Source organism: Acanthaster planci, linkage group LG02, assembly GCF_054643075.1.
Source record: "Acanthaster planci isolate LZ-2023a linkage group LG02, COTS_SCS, whole genome shotgun sequence".
NCBI classification, from domain to species: Eukaryota; Metazoa; Echinodermata; class Asteroidea; order Valvatida; family Acanthasteridae; genus Acanthaster; species Acanthaster planci.
This window is the reverse complement of record NC_141778.1, coordinates 31,330,225-31,351,237: the sequence shown is the minus strand read 5'-3', so window position 1 is coordinate 31,351,237 and position 21,013 is coordinate 31,330,225. Positions and strand designations below refer to the sequence as shown.

General features: G+C 39.8%; 1 long non-coding RNA gene across 5 annotated transcripts in view; it reads left to right on the top strand.

Annotated features, from left to right (window-relative positions):
- Window positions 1–6: 6 nt before the first annotated feature.
- Window positions 7–21,013, top strand: part of LOC110976860 (uncharacterized) — a 41,237-nt gene continuing 20,230 nt past the window's right edge. For 2 of the 5 annotated variants that reach the window (XR_002597870.2, XR_015424490.1), the window contains exons 1-2: window positions 7–102; window positions 1,858–2,097. This is a non-coding gene — a long non-coding RNA (uncharacterized LOC110976860). Of the gene's footprint in view, window positions 103–1,857; window positions 2,098–5,411; window positions 5,532–10,495; window positions 10,673–14,590; window positions 14,634–21,013 lie in introns of those variants that run through there. The other 3 variants (XR_015424489.1, XR_015424491.1, XR_015424492.1) reach the window with 3 other exon arrangements.

Here is a 21,013-nt window from a genome sequence, read left to right as displayed (position 1 = left end):
AGTAGAGGGCGCGTTTTTTTCAAGATTATCGTGACTACCACGCTGTCTATCTTCCGTTGTGTCGACGAGCAAAACACGCGTGAATTTCACCATTTTAACGAGGTAAGGTTAATTAACCTCTCCAATAAACATTCAACCTCATCAAGAAATGATTTATGACATCTTCTGTCAGACGAAATATTATTTTTGGCTATCATTCAAAACTTTTTGTCACAATGTTTAACCTGTCGGCCCTGAGTCGCGAAGCAGGTCAACTCGTACGCCACCCAACTCATACACTGACCAACTCATGTGCAGTTTGGTCAACTCTTACACTGACCAACTCCTGTGCAGTTTGGTCAAGCCGTACTTGTACCAACTTGTGCGCGTACCAACCTGTGCGCCGACCATCTCGTATGCCTTGTGTAACTAATTTTATTAGAAACATCCTTAATAATTCCCGTCTCTAATGTCCAGGAGCTAGTCGGACCTTCCCTGATCCTGAATAGGAAATTTTTGGCACTATTTTCAACCTCAATTTGTCCCTAATTTGATTGGTTAGTCAGAATTCGGTTCAGAATCCCATCAAAGGGTATATAACATTAGCATTATTTAAGGATATCGAAGCTAAGCAAAATCTAAAAACACCAGTCTCACCTAAAAAGAAAAAATAATGAACAATCAGCTTATCTGGTAATTTACATGTAAATGATTTGCTCTGACACACGTGTGAACCCATCATCATAAAATGGCGTGTACGGCAATTAAACCCTGCTTGCAACAATGTCACTGAAGTCTGAATGGCCCTAGCAACCTGAGGAGTTTGATTAATAATGCATGTGCAAGCTATATAGTTGTTCAGGAAGCCCAGATAAAGCTGCAAACACATGTGTGTGGCACAAATCAATTAAACAACGTAACCATTTTTTGTCCTATAAGTTCCCCAATCTTTGGTCAAACCAAGGGACAAACCAAAGGAGTATGCAACCTCCTATTGTGATTGATACTCTGAAAAACACCTGCCATCGACCAAACAACGAATTTAATGCAAAATAATACCAAAGGAACGCACACTTTCACGCTGGCTGATCTACGTGTACTCTACCTACACAAATGCACTATTCTAATGCAAGCAAAATGGTTAAAATGTTCCTTCACTGAGCCTGTAAAAATCCTAGCCCTTCAGGCCTACATTCCGTGTCTGTTATTGCATCAGTGGCAAAAGCCAACTATGTCCTCCGCCAGAGACCTTATTCGGCCTGAACTTTTCCTGCCATTTTTCCTAAATCCATCCTTCTTGGATTAGAGGAGCACTGTCGGGGTAATCCCGACCCGGTCCTTCACAGTTCGTGTGATATTTATACATAACATGAATTATCCTCACATAGCATGAATCATCTTTACAAAACTAGTCATTAAACAGGGTCATCTCATAATGAAGTGAAACATGGATTATGTCAATCCACAGCACCCACAGAAAATGCATGCTGGCACACCATAATAATTGAAGTATATCGCCTGGCTCTGTCTTTTGTGTACGATTATAACAGGATAAAATTGTGTGTAAAATTGTGCTCCCCGTGTATTTAAACCGTAGAAGACGAAGATACATATGTGTACATACATGTATGTATTGTTACGGCGCCCACTTGTGTGACACATAAAAGTTGGTTGTGAGCTGCCCCTTTTTCAAGATGGCAAACATGGATGTCCACTTCACAATTTTAAGTCCCCATTCTTGTAATTTTAAGATTGTCTTTTCTTAACACATAAGAGCACCCAAGCCTGTCAGTGAGTGTGCATACACATATAGTTTGTATAGATATTGTATTGTTGCTTTGTGGTAATTAGTACAACTTTGTACCATTTCCTCACCAGATGAAAGTTCACAAGTCAACATTTGACCTCTCCTCGTCATTCCTGATACCAACTTTACATCAAGAGATGACGACTGCTGTAGATGACCATATAGTCTCCCCCATACATGTGTACTGTATTCCATCATGGAGCACTGATCCTGTTTGGCATCAACAATCAAATCCACTGTTTCTCGTCAGCAGCGTACATGCTTACCCTGATGAAGGATGCCAGTCCAAAGATTTGGTCACAACATTTCCGGTGAGCACTGCAATAATTTTCTTTTGGTCTTTTTTTTTTCTTCACTTCCTTATAATGCTGCTGTAATGAATGAACACAATGGGGAAGAATGGGAATGGGAAGAAAATGTTCCATCTATTGGATGTTCAAAATAGATACAGTGGTTTTCGGTCACCCTTGCACCTGACCCCAGCCCATTCAAACATGTGGTGTCCTGCCTAACAAATATGTCTGCACAAGGATATATGCAGCAAGCATTTAGCCTTTAAAAAAATGGCCGACTTACACGTGAACTGAAGTTAAAAATAACACTTTTTCTCCCATATTTCACCCTTTGGATTGTTTTCTCTGGAAGCTTCATGGTAAAGTGGGGTGTTGTCTCGGATGCGTGTCAGGACTCAGACAAAAGAAAAAGGGGGGGATCATTTCATTTGAGCTTACCTGTTACCGACTCTTCCAACGATAACGCTGCCACCAGGCGGAAACTTTATAGGCCCTAAACCTCACTTGTTTAGTATTTCGAGATCTAAGACAAAGGTTTGCCATCAAAATATATAACCAAGTGAAGAGATAAGTCAAGCAAGAATGCAAGATTTTTTTAAGGAGGTAAGACAATATCTACTCATGGAATTCACAATTGAGACAAGTTTCAGAACATCTCAACAGTAATAATTTAATTCAAGTCTGACATCATTGAGAAAACAAGGGCAAGGATGAACTGAGAATAATTGGTACAAAATTGATTTATACATGTACATTATGCAACCAATAAGTGTCCATGGAACCATCTTTTAATAGAGTGGGCTCTGATAACTACACTGCAATGGGAGGACGAGCAAAATATAATTATTTGAGTGTAGGGTCTAGGCAGCAAGTATAGGCAACGGTAGAGCAACACCTGTTCCTACCAATTAATTCATGTACTCCTCAGCAATAAAGCTCTTATGAATCCTTAATAACTCTAGGCACCACCTAGGCCTCTCATAAATTTGATAAACACCATTAAGCAACTCCTGTGCCTCTCTTATAAATCTTAAATAATGTCACTTGGCAACTTCTGTGTCTCTCTTTTAAATCTTAAATAAATATCATTAGGCAACTCCTGTGCCTCTCTTTTAAATCTTAAATAAATATCATTAGGCAACTCCTGTGCCTCTCTTATAAATCTTAAATAAATATCACTTGGCAACTTCTGTGTCTCTCTTTTAAATCTTAAATATCATTAGGCAACTCCTGTGCCTCTCTTAAATCTTAAATATCACTTGGCAACTCCTGTGCCTCTCTTATAAATCTTAAATAAATGTCACTTGGCAACTTCTGTGTCTCTCTTTTAAATCTTAAATAAATATCATTAGGCAACTCCTGTGCCTCTCTTTTAAATCTTAAATAAATATCATTAGGCAACTCCTGTGCCTCTCTTATAAATCTTAAATAAATATCACTTGGCAACTTCTGTGTCTCTCTTTTAAATCTTAAATATCATTAGGCAACTCCTGTGCCTCTCTTAAATCTTAAATATCACTTGGCAACTCCTGTGCCTCTCTTATAAATCTTAAACAAACATCACTAGGCAAATCCTGTGCCTCTCTTATAAATGCCCCAAGACTTTATCCAAGGCCTCTGACAGGTCTACCAGTAGTTTCTTGAATATCCTTACCACCAATTACAGTGGAAATAATTCATAAGATTATGATTTTTTTCATCTGGCTCCTGTTTCCAAAATTCCAAAATAACTTACAGTGTGCCTGTAATTGGCCTAGATCTATGAGCTCCTCAGCCTCACTGAGGATCCTCTCCTCCTCTGCTCCTCAATCAAATTTTCAGTTCCTAGTCTCCTAATATTTCTCAACTTACCGTTTTTCTCCCCTGCAAGATCTGGGTCCCGACTCAGTGACAATTATTCCTAAATGAACAGCGCCTCTGCGTGCTCCTCAGCTCCTCTGTTTTAATAATCAGTGATCGGCAGCACAAATCAAACCAAACAACCAACCCAACTCACCAAAAATCTGGCCCTTGAAAAGCGCACCATATGCGCAGCTGATCATGCATGTAGTAAATGAGCCACACCCATGAGATTTTACTCAATGAAAACTACTACTCACGGAGGAATTTTCATATATTCAAAAAAGCACCAATTTATCATGTACATGTATATTCAATTAAAGCATCAAATAAATGTTCAGCTCTTACTCTCTCCATCATGTCCATTTGAACAAAGAACATACTGTAAAATCCCCCAAATTCTTCAAAAACATGGGTCCAAGAAATCATGAATGAATGGAAACACGCCCTTCTTCCATTGTGCAAAGTGTAGTGATGTCAGGTCAGTAATATTCATGAGCACTGTCTGCCAACCAAAGATCGTAAAGTGCCGAAGGCACAAGATGGATAACTCTGCCCAAAAGATGTAATTACCATGGGCGCCATTTGAGCAAGCGATACGCCTGCGCAGTTTACAGTAATGCTTGGGCGCAGGCTCACCAGGTGCACGTGTCTGCCGCGGCGCCTGTGCATTAATGTGCATTGGCAGGCGTATTGCTTGCTCAAATGGTGCCCATGCAATTAAAACGTTTTACGTGTATTCATGGTGAAGTTCGCCATCTTGCACCGCTTTGTGGCGCTATATGATCTTTGCTGCCAAGTGAGCAGACGGCCTGACCCAAAACTTCAGAAAATAATTAAACTGTAATTACAAAAATACTTGCCTATCAAAACCTCAAAGACTCCAGTTGGGACAGATAAAGTAAAGAAAAGTTTCTACTCCTGTACTTGCCAATTTTACAGTCTAAATATGAAAATAATTGAGTATAAACTTTGGACCAATCGTGAGTTATGTTAGAGAAATGGAGGCAGCCATTTTGAATCTCAGCACAGTACAAGCCATGCAGGCTCATGGCAGAGTACAAAATAGCTGATCATTATAGTTGGGATAAAATATACACATGTTTTGGGCAGTTTACACTCCAAAAAGTCACCAAACCCACCAGGCTGCTATCAAAACATAAGGTAAGTTTAAGGAAGATAATTTTGGAAGAGAAGTCTGTCAAGAAAAGAAATAGTTTCCATCACAAGAAAATGACCGGGGGCATTTTCACTACACATGGAACGTGTACGGTTTAATATACTGTTACGCACCCGCAAATCTTGGAATCCTGGCGCCCCCTAGTTTTACTCGTTCTCGGTCCTTGCATTTCTCAGGGTCTCTTATTTAGCTCAGCTATGCATTATGGACATGTAGCAGAGACGCTAATTTTGTATTAAGTTATTCATGCTGTACTCTGGTGTGATCGTGTGTTCCTTCACTCCTTTGTCCTTGTGTTTTCTCTGCTCAGTTTTGGCATGTCGAAATTCTCCTCCACGTGGCTGCGTGGTTGGGCGTGGTAAGGTTCCCTGGAATGATAATGTTCAGAAACCTCAGACTTTGTAACTGTCAATCATTTGCCACAGATGACCAGGTAAGCACCTTCACGCACCCAGCTCTCCACTTTGTACACATGACTTCTTATTCTGTATTTTACCTCCTTACACACAGCACTTAGTTTTTGCACACGACTCTAGCAGGAAGTCATGTGACCCTTTGAGATGGAAGATTTTCATTGGTTGAGTTGTTCAGCGACGCTCATATTTTATTAATTCCTAAGCCTCTAGAATCCTATAAATAGAGCAGATTTTCCTTAGCTCGTCGGTCAGGTGCGGCGGACCAAACCCTTGTTGCGAGAGCGGAACCTAACGTAGTGGAACGGTTGGACCCTTTCCGAGAGAAGTGCGATAGTAACCATTCTTATGGCAAAGAAATGTAACCATATGAATGGCCAGCTACCGTAGCTTAGACCGATGCGAGAGCGGTACAAATTAGCCCAGGGTGCTAGTGAGAGTCGTAGCGGCCCGTCACCGCTACGTCCGAACCGATTGCCGGGCGAGACACCCTCGTGTCCCTCGCCACCCTTGTCCTACTAACTAGCCCAGTCCTCCTCGTCTCTATGCTGAGCCAGTGGTACACAGTGCGGCGATCTTATTACTGCACTCAACACATTGCGGTCTGAACGGCAGTGTGGTCGGTACATACCGGCGCTGGCCCTGTCCAGCCCTTGCTAGTCACTGTGGTGGTCCGGGACAGCTTCCACCACGGCCCGGCCTGATGAGTTTAGCCTACATGTAGTTGCGCGATGCTACACACACGTACCGTACCATAACCCACTCCGTCATGCTGTTCCAATGGTCCTGCCAAACCGTAGTTTAGTTGCACTCATATACAACTTCGCCTCTCTATAACTTTGCCTTTTGTGTGTTGTATTATGTTAAGCTACACCTTCTTCAAACCCACATTGAATTTTGATGAAGAGAAGTGAGAGCAATAAACCAACCATACAGTTTGACTGTCACCCAAACCCCATGTTTCATGTCCACCTTTTAATAAATGGTTGACCCCAAATATCACATCCCGTAGACACTAATAAAGTCCATGCTACCTTTGACTTGATATTTAGGGAATGCAACAATACTTTGGTTCCTGCTCCTAAATTATAGTATACAGTACATGTACATGTAACTTTAACCTAACCCTCTTCAATCCTTCACCTGTTGGAGGACTGAGGAGCGTTAGGGTTAATGGATGGGTCTGGAACCATTCTGTTGTTATTTGAGTCATAATGGTACATATATTTACATAAACTGGGCATCATAGAAAATGTCACACAAACGTTGAAAATAATTGAAACTAACAAGTTTCAGTTAACTTGACAAAAGCTGATCTGTTCATCTGATATACATGTACATGTATTTTACCATGGCATTATGTATGTTGTACCACTAAATACACACAAATGAGGCCCCACCCTTCTGTAACTGTTACCAAAGACCAAATTGTTTTACTAGTGCATGCGCATAAATGGCAAGTGGAGGCAACAAGCTTGAGTGGTCCATTGCAACTATACAGGGGCACAATTTTCAACATCATTTTCTCCCAGTTTCTGCACTTTTTTCACTTCTGTCTTTGGAAAAGCCTCTGCCAATGAGCAACCCATTCTCAGGAATGTTTTTGTGCAAATTTTGGTTTCACAGTTTGAATAGGGAAAAACCTACAAAATGAGCAGTAACTTCCGCATAGACACAAATTACCCACAGAGTGATAATAGTGGGTGCAAGATAGTTGAGGAAACCACAGTTTTATAAACCATGGACAGACCCTATGTACTTGGTCATTTGTTGCAGGCTAAGATTTAATATCATAAAAACATCCTGTTTTCCATTCTCTCCAGGAGAATTTCTGTCAAATCTCTCGCATGTATGTGCAATGAGATTTTTAAAAATAAGCCCACATTTGCTCCTGGTCCTAGTAGCTTTACAGAGACCTGGATCTGTGTTATGCTGTGCTTTCTCCTTTACAGGATATCCTGCAGAGACGTGGCTAATGCAGTAGTTTACATGTACATGTAGTTCAGAGTTCCTTTAGTGAGAGTGATGAGGTTGCTCTTATTGATTTTAGTCTTGAAGTTGGTCAAGGTTGGCGAGGTCCTAAAGTCTACTTGGAGAGTGTTCCATTCAACTATGGTTTTAGGTAGAAAGGAGAATTTGTAGCAGTCCTTATTTGTTTGGGGCGTGAAAAGGATAGGCCGATGTGTTGTGTAGTGTGTCTTCTTTGGCTAGAATTTGTCGATGTTAATGGATGTGAGTTGATGGTTTGCTTTATACAGGAGGATCAGACGGGCACTAAGCCTTCTCTCCTCCCGTCGTTTCCATGCAAGATCATTAACCATTGTTGTTGTTGTGAGATTAATGGCATCTTTGGCACTATTGTGCCCTTTGTGCCAACTTCAACTACAGTAGCTGAGTCACAAAGAAATCTTCCTCACAATGAAGACATCAGGCTTGAACTTTGAAAACAATGACGGATAAGAAGAAAAGAAAGGACAAGTCTGAATACCAAAGAATTGAGAAATGACTCTGTAAAGGGAGGCATGTACTGTAGGATATGTAGGAGGAAACCAAATGAAAAAGAGATAATTATACATGCAAAAAAGAAACTGGACAAGGCTTAGATGAGAAGAGCTACATATGAAATGTGAAAAACATGTAAGGCAATCAGTAGAGTGACTGGGAAGTGAAGGATGTTATGAGGGTGATATGACATCAACGATCCTCCAGACATGGAGATGCTACAGTGTCCTGCAAGCCAGCCGTCTCCCTTGCAACTTAAGAGCCCTTGCTCCGCCGGTATGTTCGCAGGCTGTATCCTCCAGATGTTGATAGGTTGCACTCTGTCCAGCCAATAGCTTGACGTATACATGTATATCACACCAGAAAGCATGGGCAAATATGGATGAATGTACATGTATGTATGAGCATGCATGTTTATATTAGATGTTTCTGTTAGTAGTCTTGATGTATTTCAGTAAGTGGGGAATACTATAAGTGTCATTTGAGCTGGAGTTTCCCCTGGCACTAGCATATTTGTTACAGTTTATGAGAAAATGCTCAGCATTGTCGTACGTGTTGCATGTTTCACAAAATCTGTTTGCGTATTTACCAATTTTTTTATAGAAGCTATTTAGATTTTTACACATATCAAGCCGGAGTCTGTGAATCTGAACTTCTTGACAGAGTGAGAGGTTCCACGTGTTCATGTTAAGGGAAACAATGGATTGTTTTTTTTTAAGTAAAGAAGCTTTAGAATTATTCCATTCCCGTTGCCACTGTTGCTTGATGCAACTTTTGAGTTGATGTTTAACTTCTGTTATAGAAAGGGGCAGTTTATGGTCAGGAATAGTTTTTTTAGTACCCTTTTTAGCAATATGGTCAACTTATTCGTTTCCTTTAACTCCACAGTGTCCTGGTATCCATTCAAAAATAACTTTGTTAGCCTGATTTTGAATATTAATAAGTGTATGCCAAATATCACAAGTTAGTTTGTTTCTTGGGATAGGCCGAGATATAGCTTGTATAGCATTTAGACAATCTGTGAATATACAGGATTGCATAGGCTGAACATCTTCAATCCATTCAAGGGCCAGTAAAATGGCAAAGAGTTCCGCTTTAAAAATAGAGGCTTCGTTGTTTAATCTGATGTTCTTAGAATATTTAAGTTGAGGTATGTATATACCACATCCCACAGTGTTATTATTCGGGTCGACAGAACCATCTGTATAGATGTGAAGTGAGTTTCCCCAAGTCATATGTATGATCTCTGTAGCAAGGGAACCCTTTTCATTGATATCCATGATATGCTTAACATGGTTCAGAATTTCTGTGGAGATATCAGGTTTAGTATAATGCCAGTAAGGAAATGGATTGTGTAATGGGAAGGTATTAAAATGCAGTTTACCAGTTCTGGCTTCAAATGGGGCGTGGCATGGATTATTTTTCCATTTGTTAGCAAAGTAGTGTTTCAGCCAGTAGTCTATTTGGACGTATTTATTAGGATGAGAAGCATGCATATCCAGTTTGATATTATATAGATTACAAAAACAATTACGGCTAAGATAAAGAGGAGGATCTCCACACTTCTTGCAGTTTCTGTAACGAGGTTCCATGCAATGCTCCACAGCATATCCTCAGAGCCTGGTATTGTATACTATCTAATTTTTGCTTGTGTTCTAAAGCCGCTGAGTTGAGGGCTTCACATCCGTACTCTAGAATTGGTTTAATAAGAGTTTTGTACAAGCAAAAGAGAATACAACAGTCTGATCCCCAATCAGTTCCACTAATACATCTGAGGATGTTAAGTTTAGCTTTGCTTCTATTGATGACATAGTTGATGTGTTCCGTCCAGGTTAGTTTGTTGTCAAAGATGACACCAAGAAATTTAGCTGAATTTTGAAATTTGATGTCAGAATTATTTATCTTCAGTTTAGAGGAAGTATTTCGTTTACGAGTAAATAGGACAGCGTAGGTCTTGTGAGTTGATATTTTAAAGCCCCATTTTTCACACCAAGAGGAAATGTTATTGAGACTTTGTTGGATCTTATTGGTAATGAAATTAATATTTCTATTGGATTTCCATATGACTATGTCGTCTGCATATTGACAGATATTAACTCCATTAATACATTGAGAAAGGTCATTAACAGCAATATTAACCCTACCCTCCTCAATCCTTCACCTGTTGGAGGACTGAAGAGTGTTAGGGTTAAAGAGTGTTGGATTAATAATGCTACCTTGGGTTGTGCCATTTTTAGCAGTACATGATTCAGAATAAGTGTTATTTATTTTAACCTGGATTTTCCTATTTGTAAGAAAGCCATTGATCCATCGGGTAATGCGCCCACTAATTCCAAGTGATTGTAATTTGATGACAATTCTTTTGGGCCATAGCATATCATATGCTTTTTCAAGATCCAGGAAGACCGCTAAAGTACTTTGCCTGTTGGCAAAAGCCTTGTTTGTGCTAGATTCAAGATGAATTATACATGTATGGTCTTTGGTGCTTCTCCCTTTCCGGAAACCAGACTGATTATTACTGATCAAATTGTGCTTCTCCAGGTACCAGATAAGTCTATTATTGACCATGCGCTCCATTATTTTGCAGAAGGTGGAGGTGAGCGCAATTGGCCGGTAAGATTTAGGATCGGTGGGAGTTTTGCCGGGTTTAAGAATAGGAGTAAGTATGGCTTCTTTCCATTGGCGAGGACACTGGGAAGTACTCCAGATCTTGTTGAAAATGATGAGAATAATTTCAGGTGCTTTTTGAGGGAGATGTTTAATAATGTCATTGCCGATACCATCTTTACTTGGAGAGGTACACTTTGCTGCATCAATGGCAGTTTCCAGTTCAGACATACATGTAGTAAAAGGTTCATTAATAACATTCTCATTATCATCATTAAGGTGAAAATTATTTTCAGCATTTTGTTTAGTTTTTAAAAAGAAGGTACTGTAATTTTGATCATTGCTGATAGAAGCAGAACTTTGAGCAAGTAAGTTAGCTTTATCTTCATCAGAGATAAACTCTTTGTCACTGTCTTTTAAAACTGAGATGTTAACCTTAGTATGCGTATTGTTAATATGATGAATTTTGTCCCAAATCTTTTTGGAAGGAGTTTGGGAGTTCAAGGTATCACAAAACCTTTTCCAATCATCTCTTTTAGCAGCTTTAATAGTTTTACGAACAATAGCACAACTACGTTTGTAAGCTATAAGGTCTTTAGGGCAACAGGTTTTCCTTGACAATTTAAGGGCTTCTTTCTGGTTTTCAACAGCTTTTTTACAGTCACCATTCCACCATGAAGTAGATATCTTTTTGGTCTTTTATGAGAAACTGTATGCAGAATGGAATGATTGATACCCTATAACAAGGGTTATATAAGCATTAATAATTTTTAATTTACTTTTATCACAATTATACACTTCAAGGACTTGATACTGGAAAATCTTTGTCAGCAATGTTTTGAACAACAAGGGTTTTTTTGGTAAAATAGCATTTCCCCCGCCAGAGGATTTAAGGTCAGGTTTCTGTCACATCTGTAAATGTTATATCCAGGAAGATTGAAATTCTTACTTTCTTTAAGCCATATTTCTTGTATACAAATTATATCAGGTTTGTCGTTCCAGTCATTTATAGCATGCTTGAGTTCATTTGCATGTGCAATAAGTGATTGTGCATTCCATTGTAAGATAAAGACCATGAGGATAAGATTCATGTTTATGTTTGCTGACTTTCCCCTTTTGACTGATTGGATGTTTTCAATGTTGTTTTGAAGTTTCAGGTTGTGAGGACTTAGCAGGGGCTCATCTCTGTTTGGTTTTGGACTGAGAGGATTTCCTTTGTGTCCCCTGCGGGGATGTACCAGTGCTTGAGGATTGTGTATGAGCATTACGTTTTCTCTCTTTGTCTGATGCCTGAGGTGTTTTGGTTGATTGATGGAATAAGTGATCAAAGAGAGACTTTATTTCTTATTCCCTACTGTCTTTATTTTTAGTTGACTCCCAGATTTGAAGTGTTCCAATAAGTAGTTCTATTAGCGAGTTATCTGCCAACAAACGTGTTGAGATAGGTTCAGTTTGGCTAGCTACTGATACTTCTTCGGTTTGAGTAGAAACCTCTCTTTTGGATGACGATTGCAGATTCTGTCTTCTTTGTTCACTGCTGACATGTACATTTTGTGTATTTGCCCATGTTTTGTTTGGAGTCCAGGTTTTCAATTTAGGTGCTGGAGAAAGTGTGTCAGGCTTTTCCGCATGGACAGTGATGTCTGTACGGATGGACTTTGCTGCCTCAGCATAGGATATGTTGTAGGTTATTCTAACTTCTTGGATTTTCTTTTCCTCTCTAATGGTATCACAACCAGCATAGGCAGAGGAGTGGCTTCCACTACATCTGCTGCATTTGACTTGGTCTTTTTTGTCACACTGATCGTATGTGTGAGTACCACTACATCGGACACATCTTGTTTTGCTACGACAATTGTTTGCTGTGTGTCCAAGGCGTTGGCAGTTGAAACAGCGTATGACTGGTGGTATGTATGGCTTAACATCAACGTATTGATAACCGAGTTAAATACGCTGAGGCAGGTGAGGCGTGTTAAATGTGAGGCAGACAGAGAGGCTATTTCCAGTTTGTCCATTTCTTTTGAAAGTGAGGCTTCGTACACCCATGACACCTTCTTTTTTGCATTCCTTGAGGATTTCTTTATCAGAGAGTTCAAGCGGTACTCCAGAGATAACACCTTTACTTTGTGTTTCTGATTTCGCAAACTCAGTGGTTACGGACCACTGTCCAAGCATATTGATTGTTTTAAGTTTGTTAGCTTGACAAGGTGTGTGGCATTTAACACTGATGCCACCTTGGTTGGTTTCAGTGACATTTTTAATGATGTTCGGTCCGATTTCATTGAGAGCTTTGGCTATTTTAATGGGATTTATCTGAGCAAGTTTGACATCTGGAGAATTTATGATAACAATGGTAGGATTTGCAGTTTCTTGGGACGAATACGGATAGGCATGTACATTTCTTCTCTTTTGGTATCGAGAATAGGAACTTTTGTCAGACTCTGTAGAATCTTCACTTGGGCTTATTGGTTTCACTCTTTTTCTGGACATTGGTCTCCATGGAGTTTTTGGCGAACTGACCTGAATTTCCATATCTTTGGCATGCTCAGTGTTTTCGTTATTGCTGTCTGCATCGTTGTCGTCGTTATCATTTTGGTCATCTTGGGCTTGACTCATGAGAACGTCTAATGTAGAGCATGGTTGGTTATTGTTTTTGTTTCGACTATGCCTAGATTTATAGTCTGATATCTGCTGTTGTGATAGCTGATCCCATGTCATGTCGTCCTCACTTTCGTCGGCCATGTTAGCCCGACGATGTAGCTTTAGTATGTGTAGTTAGTATCTGCAGATGTTACTGTAAATGGTCTGAAAAGCAGCAAGAAAAAAAAAGAAACAGCAAAGCAAGCAGAGTCATGCAAGCATGAAAGCAAAGAAAAGATTGCGTATGGAGAAGGTCTCACCACTTGCACAGCAACGTAGAGAACACGTCCGTACCCGTTTAAAGCTTAAGCCTCTCCTCGATGAGCACGTAACTCGTGTCTCATTAACCATTGATGGAACACGACTATTTTGGCTGAAATCCCTTTTCACAAATCTGGCAGCCTGGGTTTGGACGGATTCCAGGGTGTCGATGTAGATTTGCTGATGTGGATCTGTTACGATCCCAGTTGATCCGAATCCTTTTGTGTCTCCCTGAAAAGGTACGTGTGGAATTTAGGCACGTTCCAAAAACCTATAAAAGACTCCGTAGTCATTGATTTCGCTCTCAGTCAGTGCCTATATGCTTTTAGCATGTGCGTTTCGAAATAGCCGGCGTTGGGTCAGCACCTCCTTGTCGTCTACGCCCCGATTACTGCCGCACCGTGGCCAAGGCTGACACCGCTGAGGGACCGTGGACCCTGGAGTGTCGTGGCTCCATGTGGAAGCTGAATCTCGGGGATCGACACTGACCTGCCTGTCTGAACTGGGCTGTTATGGCGCGGAGTGCGGAGGTGCTTGGCCCGACGACCGCGCCCTTTTAGCCATGGCACTGACTGGGCGGGGCCTAATTTTCTTCTGTTCTCTTGTTGGCTCCTTAAGGTAATCATACTCGGCCGAATATAATTTGCCTCTTCGCATATTAACTTGTTTTGCCGGCTTGCTAATTTTCAGTGTAATTAATTCTGCTTGGCTGTGCTAATGTAAATAATTTCCTTTTATGCTTTTGACTGTTCAAATTCACGATGCCTTTGCATGGGAAGTTTAAGTTGCAGCAAACCACTAGATTTACTTTGTTTTAATTTACTGCTTTGCTGATTCAAGTTAATAATTAAATGTTATTCCAAATTAGTTCCTTTATTGTCCTTTGCTCGTATGTTTTAGTGTCCTGATTCCCGTCTTTTGATTTTTCTTCTGCCGTGCATTCTCCGCACGTAACAGGATCCCAGATGGTTGAACAGTATTCCAATTGTGGTCTAACGATGGTCTTATATGCCATAGCTTTGACTTCCAGGTTGGAGTAATAAAAATTCCGTCTAAGGAGGCCTGAGGTTTTGTTGGCTGTGGTCACAATTTTTACAATATGGTTGTTCCAGGTGAGCTTACTGTTTAAGGTAACTCCTATGTACACTGTAAGTTCGCCTATCTACCGTTTGAAGTTGAGAATCTCCCATCTTATACATGTATGTGTTCATGCACCAGTCTGAAGGCAGAGTACCAGTATCAAGCGATTTTTGAAACAGTTTTGAGTATGGGTGTTAAGTTTGCAGCACAAAGCTTCAGAATGCAAGGTGATATATTGTCGGGACCTGGAGCTTTTTGTGGATCCAAATGATGTGGAAGCTTTTCAACCTCTTCTGCAATAGTACAGGTATTTGTCTTTGCCGCGAACAGGGCATCCTTGAAGGAGATCCTCAAATCCTCAACAGATGCCTGGCTTATGATCTCATCAGTAAGGGTACGACCAAAATCATTGAGGGATTCTGATAGGCCTTAAATATCTGCCTTGTACTGGTACATGTGGACCTTTCATCTGATGGGTCTGTTACAGAAGGGTTTAATAAGTGTGTCAGTTACAACTATGTTGCGATCACTTATTCCTGCAAGAGTTGAGATGTTTTCAACAAGGGATGGCATACTGGTAAAATAGACATCAAGGATATTGTTTTGGCGAGTTGGTTCAGTAACTACATGTACTTGGTGAAAGTCTTCACTAGAAGCTATGTTGATCATCTTCTTACTAGGAGTTAGATATCTTCCCCTAGGTTTAATAGAATTGTTGGTCCAATCCACATCAGGGAGGTTGAAATCTCCCAGCAGCCAGATGTGTGCGTGTTCGGTTTAACTTGTCAAGAGAAATTTCCAAGTTTTCCCATGTAATCAAAGTCAGTGTTCTGGGATCTGGGTCTGTTCACACTAACAGACACATTTGCACATAACCAAAATCATCTCTTTCTTTAACAGTGTGGAGAGCCAAGAAATAAACTTTAACAATTTTACTGATGTATAATTGTGGACATGTAGTTTACACAGTTTAATAGGATTTGGTTGTTCATTGTTAAAATAATCAGGAATTTGATGAAAATGTCCAGCTTACCGGTGGGACATGCACATATCTGTGTCAGCTCATGTTTTTCAGGTTATTTAAAATACCTCTCTTATAGAGAAAAGCAATTCATCTGTTAAAACATGGGTGCTAGAGGTATAACAGTTGAGAAAGGTGTCAAAATCTATGGCTTTTTATTTCTTTAAGTTATCTTAAACCGGAATTTAAGGAGAGCTAGTTAAGGAATAACGTACTTCATGGAGTGACAAACATGAAACAGGCTGATTTTGCCATTCCTTGAGCAGATAACCTGAACAAAATCACATGCATGTGTCTTCCTGAGAAAAGTTTTACAGTAATAGTTTACATTATATTTGTGGTTGTTTTTTCTCTCAGATGACAAAACTAAAATTTGATTTCTGCAAACCCGGAACGTCTGTCCACTATTTTGTAACGTTTGTCACAACTATTTTTTCCCTCTAAATGTAAAAATCTTAGAAGACTTATGAGTACATATATATTTATTACAAAACCAAATTAAATAAGATAACGAATAATTCATTAGAAAAAGTTGGTTCATTTTGCTAAAATGAAAGTGAGAAGACTGCCTGTCCCCAGGTTATGATTTGTGACAAACGTTATGTCTGTCCATGTGAGAAACGTTACTCATTGAGAAAAACCTACATAAAGTTCATTTAAGCTGAAGTTTAATTTAACAAAAATGATTTTGAAAACTGAAAACAGACAAGTTTGGTTTGTGAACAATTCTGTTTTCATGCTCAAATCCAAACACCAAAATTGTCTGTCCATGTGGTCATAAGTTTTTATCTGTCCATGTGACAAACGTGATGTCTGTCCAGTGACAAAACGTCACATATTTTTCTGGAAATAAATTTCAGTGTTACATGTATCTACACTATGAGATAATGAAAGTTTCTAAATTTAAAGTAAACTAAAAAGAGTGTTTGATACATTGCAGGTAATTTTCAATTGTGTTTTGAATTTAATTTTCATATTTAAGAAACAAAGTGTCTGTCCATGTGACAAATGTTAAATCCTCAAGAATAAACTTCTGTAATGTCTCAAATACTGCTCAATTTATCTTGACCTTTCCGGGGCAACAATCAGAAACAGTGAAGACATGTAAGCACAAAGATGAAATAATGATAAACAATGTGAATGGCTGTAACGGCAAGTGCTTGGCAGATGTTAATTTGTTCACATGTATGTTGTCTTCAAGTTTACGTTCAAGTTCCCCTCTGGTCAATCCTCTGTACATCTTTATAATTGATATGTACATGTATGCACTTACTCCAGTCTCATTGTATGCTTTGTTTCATACTCTGATGGAATGTGTATGTTTGAGGTTGGTTTGTTTTGGGGAGGGGGGATTCAGTGTGTCAATGAAGAGGATGGCGACATGTACCTACATGTATATAGTAGTATATGTTGCTGTCCTTTCCAAATGTCACTGTTGTTTTAGTTGAAACTTTTCTTTTGTTTGAAAGCATCTCTTGCACAAACGTCATTCCCTAAGAAAACAATCAGGATCAAAATTGTTCAGGATGTCGCAATTTATTATTTTTGGGGGGCATGTTGTACATGTAAGTGCAAAATGTGGCAAAAAGCCTCACCGGCCAAATGCAGCATTCCACAAGTTTGCAGGCCACAAATGTTGTGTAACAATTGTATTTTAATTGCGCCAAATGGCTGGAGTACGAGTTACAAGTACATGTAACTGGGTATGAGATGACCAGGATATGAGTTAACCTGGGTATGAGTTGACCTGGGTATGAGTTAACCTGGGTATGAGTTAACCTGGGTATGAGTTGACCTGGGTATGAGTTGACCTGGGTATGAGTTGACCTGGGTATGAGTTGACCTGGGTATGAGTTGACCTGGGTATGAGTTGACCTGGGTATGAGTTGACCTGGGTATGAGTTGACCTGGGTATGAGTTGACCTGGGTATGAGTTGACCTGGGTATGAGTTGACCTGGGTATGAGTTGACCTGGGTATGAGTTGACCTGGGTATGAGTTGACCTGGGTAAGAGTTGACCTGGGTAAGAGTTGACTTGGGTATAAGTTGACTGGAGTACTATTTAAACTATGTACAAGTTAAACCAGGAACCGTATGAGTTGACCCCAAATCAGTGAGAACTACCTGAAGCATTCATTGAACAAAGTGCATTGATTTTGAAGTTGTTTATTTTCACTTTATTTTTGCGAGAAAGTTAAGTAGGAAGTGTTGGCCCGAAATCTTCATTCATTGCAAACACATTGATGAGCCAGGCCGCCACAGATTTGAACAGCCCTGACAGAAAATCTCATCGAAATGACTGCTATATTGAACATATTGAATGGGTTTGTTCATTAAAGTGGCATTCCTCTGTTGTAAATTATCCCTTTTTTATTTTTCCACTGGCTTATACCATAGGTCCACAGTATACATATGGGTACCCGTAGTCCAATCTATTTCTCCTTTACTATCCCTTTACACCAATAACGACACTTTACACAATTTTATGGGTAATGCTTGCCAGGAGTCTAGAACATACAAAGATCAGGTGAATTGCGTTACTTCGTATCTATTTATTTAGTTTGCTTATTTAGTAATGCATTAAAACTATGAGGCTCATTTTAGCAAGTTTAAAGCCTGTGTGACTGACAATTTGTGTTCTAAGCTGTCATCGACATAGCCATCTTTGGCCGTATCGCTTTTCCATCTGCCGTGCCTCTTCCAAAGCCCATCTTGCACTGATGCTCGGGCCGCAGCCGTAGCCCCACCGGCTTTGAGTAAATGTAGACCAATATTAGCCTCCCCGCACACTTCCTTTAAACGACTTACTACTGTCTCCCTGGCTCTAGTGTAACTTATTGCTTTATTTTGTTTTATCAAAACTTTAACGTCCTTACAATGAAAGGTGGGTCGAAATATGTATTCATCCGAATTTGGGAGAATGCCCGCCAATTGAAAATAGCTCTGAAGAATTAAAAATGGACAAGCCGAAGTTTTTCCTTTTGAAACTACGACGGAGTCACCTTTTTTGGTGCTTTTGCATTTTTGAAGGGTGAAAAAATTGTCATGAAACTGAACATCTTTTGCCCTAATTGAACGGATTTCATCGAACCGTAGAAATGCAGAAAACCCTAAAACAATAATCGCCAAATCTCTTATTGCTAGTAGATCTTGAGATGCTTTTTATTTATCGCACAATGCTATGATATGCTCATTTGTTACAATATCTTTCTTTATAGTTGGCCTTAAAACCGTTCTTTTAGACGTCTCTAATAAATTTCTAATATATTCATTATTTGTGGCATCACTGCATCTCGGCCGGATGTTTTGAGCCCTTTTTATTGAATAAACGGCAGTTAATGTGTATCGGATTGGCAGGTTTAGCTGGACCCCCCTAGTTCTGTGAGCCTGCTGGTCTTGACGCCTGCCTCTTCCATAGCCTCATGCACTGCCTCGGCCACTTTTAGTTCATTGATTTTGGTTCTTGCTTCCTTGACCCTATTTGCACTGTTGTCTGCTCCAAGCATGACATTGGCTTCCTTCATTTTTCTCATGATCTTGGTGTTCACTTTGTACTGTTCTTCATTTCCTTGTTTACAGAATTTACAGGAGTCTTTAGTCATTTCCTTGAATCTTTAGTCATTTCCTCTATTTTTGCAATCTGCACGTCGCTTAATTCGCGTTGGTTTACTTTGAGTTGATAGCCCCCAAGCTTATTTGACATAGGTGTATCTAGCTGTTCCAGCAACGCTGATTAGGAATCACATATTCTTGCTTCAATGAGATCAGAGATATTGCTGAGCTCCATGGCAAAGTTCTTGGATGGTAGAAGTCACAAGCTAGAATGCCGCACCCTTGCTCGACTAGAAAACCCCTTCTGCTTCTCACATGCTAACCACATACCTCTGCCTTTTCTACCTATTACGCAACACATTTTCCGTACATACATGTATGTTAACCAATTAGACATTTTTAGCCTGCTATACACCTGTAACACAGGCAAATGAAATTCTTGCAATGTACCAGCATATTAATCTAAATTAAGACTTGGAAAAGGGGACTAAAAATGGGCATATGATTGGGGGCTACAGCATTATGGAAACAGGTCCACTTGTATGGTACTTTGCACGACATGATGCGGTCATCAGTGCTGTAGTGATACCAAACTTCAGCACTCCGTGGGTATCAGTTTTTGTTCCAACATTTTTCTTGCCAAAAAACCAACCCACAAAAGCAAAACCATAATGAATCTCTCCTATAAATTTTTTTTTAAGGAATTGATTGATGTATCATAGATTTGTTGCTCATTTTAAACAACATAGATCTGGTGAGAAAAATCTCTCCCACAGTTTCGGAAGTGATTAAAAAATGGCTGCACCATAGAGCATCTAACGATAGAACCCAAAATTTTCCAGGGATCTTGAGTGAGTCCAGGACCCCATGCTGGTATGGTTTCGCATTCACAGTAGGGATGTGCATTTCCGGGTATTTTTGGAACCGTGTACCCATTTTTTGTCAACATCGGGTACCCGGAAACGAAATCACTAAATGACATTGCGCGCGACCCCAGTTGTCTGTGCCTGAAACACGGCTCTTTTTCGTACATAGGGAGCAAGCAGCACATTGTTCTAAATGTTGGGGTTAATCTCTCCTACCTTTTTATCAAACGAAATTGTTACGTTCAGTTTGCAAATTGTCTTTTTGCGGGTATATGAAACAAAAAACTAAATTTCCACAAGGAACATCAGAACACACGAAAGCTGCAAACCACCATTGGCACCAACGCACCAGCAACTGCTCACAGGAAATGTTCCTGATGCTGCATGACCACGTACACATGGAATGCATGTACACAAATGGTGAGCGCTGGTCGTGTCACATGCAGACCAAAGTGTTATGTACGTCACAGGTTAAAAGGCTTTTGTACAAAAATACCTCCGTAACTCAAACAATGCCCATACCATTATATCCACTTATTTTGAAGTTTCTGATTCAAAAAACCACCACCAAAATGCTTCAAACGGCGTTGGAAGTATTGGAAGTCTATAAAGGATTAGGAGTCATCACTGCCAAATGCGTTTCTTTTCTCTCTGGGACCACTTGTATGCATGTTGCATAAACCAACGTTACCTGAAACTGCATTCCTGGCTTTCAAGCTACTGAAGCTAACCTGATTGCTAACGTGGGACCAATTGTAGTCCCCTTCAAGCAGTCTGACACTGCAGCAGCCATGTGACTGCAAAAGGAAAGGTTATGTGACCATATATCGGGAAGCTCAAATAAAAAAACATAGGACTATGTGCCGTGCTTTAAGTTGTAAACAATACTAAGTGATACGATAGTTTTGTCGCATGAAGGTATCATGATAAAGTGGTTTATTTTAATAAATAATTTTTTAAGGATAAATCCATT